Below are 5,637 nucleotides of genomic sequence, written 5' to 3' on the forward strand. Positions count from 1 at the left end.
GCATTCATACAAGTTTCGGTTTCGGTTCTGTAAAACAACATGCTTGACATCCGACGGCATCGTTGGATGGGCATTCTCGATATCTCAGTAATCGTCAAACCACGCTTCTGCCATGTTGTCGGCTGTTATATGCATAAGATAAGCCTCCCAGGACGGCTTGGAATCGTAGCAATCACTAGCCGAGGCCTACGCAGTGCATGAACGCCCTCCGCGCCACCGCAAACGCTCAAATGCCGTGCGCTTTTCCCGCATATTCGGAGCTTGCCTCACTCATGCCCGTATCGTAAAAAGCGCGTTCGCACCAGGCCAAGGGTCTGCTGATTCTGGCCTGTGCCCACTGCCCGCAAGCAGTCGGTGGTTGTGGCAACAGCACGCCAACGAGAACTCGCTAGCGCGCCATGCCTGCGCGCGTTCTGTGAACTAGTTCGTGGAGTAGTGAACGTTACGGCCCAAAAAAAAGTGAACTCAGTACAGAAAACATCGTCCGAAAACGAAAAAGTCAACTTATGCAAAAAGAAAAAATCTACCCTTGGGGATCTGAACTCGTGACTTGCAAAACACTTTAAATAACATACCCAGCGCTCGAGACCACTCGACCACAAGCGAGCGCTGCTGACCTTGGAAATATAAGGTATATAATGTATAACCAGTTGACACTTTTATTTAGTTTTAGAATTTCAAGCAGCTTAGGTGACTATTTGTTGTATTGCGCTCGTGCAGTGAGCGTCCCCCAAGTTTCCACAATATCTCACGTCTAGCAATTGCATTTCTTAAACGGAAAAGCGTTCGCAGGTGCGTAGTCGTGCTGCTGAGCGCTGTGCTTGTTCGCCCAGTGCAAAAAAGTGCTTCCTGTACCCTAGTTTTACGCTGTACGGTAAAAGTATCGGTTGATTTTATTTTCTTAGTACCTATACTGATTTCGCTGACTCTTCTCCCGCCTTCAAGTGGCCTTATATTTTCCTACTGGCGTACCAGTCAGCGAAGCATCGCATGTGCGCTTGTGCAGCCCTTGTGTGAAGTGACCTTGACTTGGAGCTAGATACAGCGTACAAAGTAAAGAAAGGTACATTCTTCCATTCACAAACGTGTCCTGGCTTCGTTTAAACTGAGTGAACGGATTGCGACGACCCTTCGGCGGCCGGCGGACGAATCGCTGGGCCGACTGACTCTGTCGGAAGGCCGGCGAGCCGTGCAGTAGCGCAGCCCATTGCCAGCTCATCCCCTCCTGACGTCACAGGAAAATGCCACAAAAAATGGGCGGGGGTGCAGAGAGGAGGACAGCACTTTCGAATTGATTTTTCTACTAAATAAATTCGTGTAAACGCGCTCAGAGGGGTCTAAACAGGGTCTAGGGACTCCAGACTACAATTTGCACTCGTAATCCCGCAATGTTTACGAATCACTTCAGTGTGTCTTTCATATTTGGGGGGGGGGGGGGCGGAGGGAACTCTTTAGAGACTCTGATTTTATTAATTCTACCCTTATTTAAAATAATACGTTGTTTGAAGAGTTTGGAAAGTTTTTTGAGCGTGCACCGGTGAACCGGTGCACCGACCGTCAGCTAGTTTATCAAGAAAACTACCACCTCCCCTCGCGGGAACCCCTGTGTAGATGCGACGCATAGGGGGTTCACGTTGCAGCGTTGGACAGCGGAGGAACGGCGCTGGAACGATGGAGCGGAGCGGCGCAGGCACCGCGTTTTATAGCGCGCATAACGGTGAGGGGACGCGCCGGCGCCAGTGCGTCTGCCGCGGCTATGACGCAACACAATCCACTTTAATCCAATCCAATCCAAATCCAATCCAAGTCAATCTAAGCCAAGCCAAGCCAAGCCAAGCCAAGCCAAGCCAAGCCAAGCCAATCCAATCGAATCCAATCCAATGCCCCTCGCGAGACAGTGTTCGCTATCGGAGAGGAGAGGGGATGAGCGGCGGAGAGCGAAGCTGGCGCGGGGAGGAGAATGGGGGAGGGGCGGACGCCGACAACAACGACGCCGACGCCGGATGGAGGGACAAGGCGGGTGAACGAGATGCGTGGCATCTAAAAAAATTGGGCCCATCTCCCCACGAGGGGGGGACTCGAGTAAATGCGTCGCGTAGGGGGTGGGTGTCAAGCAGGGGTCAAGTCAAGCGAAAGTCAAGCGAAGACGCGCTTGACTGATTTCCGCACCTCGCTCCTCCGCTTCATATACCCTCCACGCGCGTTCGAGGGAGAGGAGCACGGGGAGAGACGCGCATGCGCACACTTCCGTATACATGCACTCGACCCTCCGCGCCGCTATCGCGCAGCTGTCACGTTGCTCGCACGCCCCTAGCACGTCTCTATCTCTCTATCACGCAGCTGGCACGCCGCTAGCACGCCGCTATCACGTGCACACCTGTTACTCAGCACGCCGAGCGCGGGGTACAGGTGCGCATGCGCGCGCAGACGCGCTCCTCACGCACCGCTGCACCTGTTGTTGAGAGCGAGGAGGGTACGGGGGAGAGACGCGCACCTGCGCCTCGCCGCGACGCGCATGCGCAGTGAGCGTGTGGACGCCGCCGCCGACGGTCGAGGGACATCGTGCAAGAAACGCTCCGCGTTTAAAACGTGGCGTTAAACAGCCGTGGACGATGACAAGATAGGACGCATACAAGCGGCCGTTTCTGTCGTATCTTGTCTTCGTCGAAGTACGTTTTGTTTCTTCTTTTCGTCCGCTACAAATTTCGCGGCAGCATATTACCCGCACAGTCATACGAGTCCTTCGACTGCGGCATGAGCAACGTCAGGTGCGATCACGTACTGCCTGCTGTTTCACCGAACACGGCTGCCGCAGAACCGGCAGGATTTCAGCTTCCTTGTAGTTCGTAAACGTGTTAATGCATAGTGGAGAAATCAAATCCCCAAAACCGCTTAAGCATCCATTTGCCATGCCAAGCCCAAGCCAAAAGGGGGGGTCTTCCCATGAACAACCACGACGACATGGCTTACCAGGCGCAGTTTCCTCTCTAGTATACTTACTAAGAAACTCTATGGCGTGGGGCTGGCATAGCGCCGGACTGCACGGGTGTCGCGTAGCGCGCAGCGCTTGGCTGGAGGGTTAGCTGGACGCCATGGAGATGAGGGGGGCACAACATAGGCGTTACTTTTTTTAAACTTGGGATTTCAGCTAAGGGGTCGCAAATCACGCGCGAACGCGCTAAATATCTCAGTTTAAATAAGTTCTTAGCCCACCTGTCGGGTGAGACCGTCTACTAGGCCAGCATTTACCCGCACCCTGGTGATACGACACCCCGATCATACGACGCTTTCTCGCGGTCCCTTGAAAGTCGTGTTATCAGAGTTCCACTGTATATACATCTCAAAGTCCTACACCGGCATGGCTGTTTATTTCTGGGATTGCAGCTTTACAAGCAGAGCATTCCTTGTATAACGCTTGTGCAGTAAGCCCTCACAAATATCAGATCACAGGCAAATTCATTCCTTCAGGCAGCAAAAAGCGATCTCAAATATGGGGTGTGCTAACCTGCTAGTTCACCCTGCGATACAGCTCATCTCGTACCTTTGGTTTCACGCTTTACGATAAAAGTTTCGGTTGATTTTAATTCCTTATTACCTATATTAACTTCGCTGACTTTTCACCTACCTTTAATTGGCATTAGATTTTCTACTACCGTACTAGTCGCACAGTCATATGCAGCTTACAGCTCCAGTCAAGCGAAGTCAGCGAAGCGTCGTAACCCAACATGCGTATTGCATGATCGCCAGTGTGGAGCTATACTTTGTCTTGATCGACTTTGCTAAACTTGATGCAGTCTACAAACTAACAAAATGACGCCGCATTGTTCCGGGCACAAATCTTGTCGGGGCTCAGTTTTAACTGAGCGAACGAATTGTGACGAGCCGCGGGAACGAATTCCGACGACTGACTAACGGTGGGTCGGCAAGCCGCGCAGAAGGCGCGGTCAAGCGAAGCCTGCAAGAGTGAGCGTCATACGAAAAGTCATAGGAAATCGGCAAGGAGGAAGCAGGGTGGAGAGCAGCAGTTTCTAATTGATTTTTCTTTTAAATAGGTTCTCGTAAACGCATCCAGAGTAGTCGAAACATGGCCCATGGACTCCTGACTTTAATGTGCGCAAGTAATCCCACAATATTTACAACTTCAGTGTCCCTTTAAGGCACTGTGAAGATAGCACACACCACTTTGACTAGATCAAAAGGTTGTCGTGGCGGAGTAACAAGTACACCAAATTTCAAGCAAGGTGCCCTTAGTTAGGCTGTTATTCGGGAAAACGCAGTATAGATGCGACACCACAAGGAATTTCTCGCACTTGTCCAGTGATGTCGCCGGATGACGTCACCCGACTGTATGTACGGACTGACGGACGCATGTTCAAGGGTCCGCTGAAGGACGTGCCGCTATTTCTGTAGGACTGTTCTAGCGGCCCGTTGCGTCTACGGATCCCTCTCTAGGGCGCTATCACAAAAACGAAATAAATATCAGGAACTCCGGTCACCCATTGTAACTCATTGTAACACTGGGTTTAGAAATTTCACCCTAGGTAATCTATTCTCGAATGTAACCTTAATCTAGGGGTTCATCGTCTGAGACAAGCGACGCACCTGCGTCCACGTCGTCAGAGATGAGAGACGGTACAGAAAGGGAGATGTGGGTTGCTAGGTTAAATGCTCATAGCCTGATTTTCTGTTCCTGCCTAACTACGTCCCTTGAAATGTAGTCCGCATGCTGGCTGTCCATTTTTCTCTGCTCCCGCACATACGTCCCAAAATAATTTACGCACGTATTAGGGCTTAACACAGCACGGGGCAATTTGAAATGTCAGTAAATGCAAATTCATCTGTAACGTAAACGTAATTTTCAGCCGAAAGAAACTGCAGTTAAGTGAGATTCTGAATGAACTGCCGAGTCTTTTTAACAGGACAAAGTTGGTGTCGTTGTATGATCGCTTTAAAACATCTGTACATGTATTATCTTTAATTGGCACCCTTTAATTACCTTGTCGGGACAAGGCCCACAGAACGGTTTTGGAAGTCAACAGTTGGTCTAGGCGGGCAGACCCGCCGCGGTGGCTCAGTGGCTAAGGCGTTGCGCTGCTGTGCACGAGGTCGCGGGTTCGTTTCCCGGCCGCGGCGGCTGCTTTTCTGATGGAGGCGAAAAGCGAAAACGCCCGTGTGTACGAGATTTCGGCGCACGTTAAAGATCCCCAGGTGGTCAAAATTAATCCGGAGCCCTCCACTACGGCGCGCCTCATCGCCTGCGTTGCGTCGGCGCGTTAAACCCCACAATCAAATCAAATCTAGGCGGGCATCTTTTATACGAAGGACGTAGCTGGGACAAAATAAATGCAGACGAAGTTGCGAATCGGCACGTGTAGCCCACTTGCTTGGAGCGGAGATACAAATTGCGGAGGTCATTCTTTCGCGCTCGCCGTCAAATTCATCCGCCTTTCCCAAGTAAAAACAAAACAAACAGGTACTGGAGGCAGACAATCAGGCACAGGCGCGTGCACGCGCGAATAATTGACGAGAGGCAATGCTGGAACTCTCCAACTGCCTTTTCCCCCCCGTTTTCCGCGTGTTCCGCCGTTTGCTGGCGGGACATAATTTGTCTATAACTTGGTTTCGAACCGAGCTTTC

Source organism: Haemaphysalis longicornis, unplaced genomic scaffold, assembly GCF_048455015.1.
Source record: "Haemaphysalis longicornis isolate Haplotype H1 unplaced genomic scaffold, Haemaphysalis longicornis Haplotype H1 scaffold_1, whole genome shotgun sequence".
NCBI lineage: Eukaryota > Metazoa > Arthropoda > Arachnida > Ixodida > Ixodidae > Haemaphysalis > Haemaphysalis longicornis.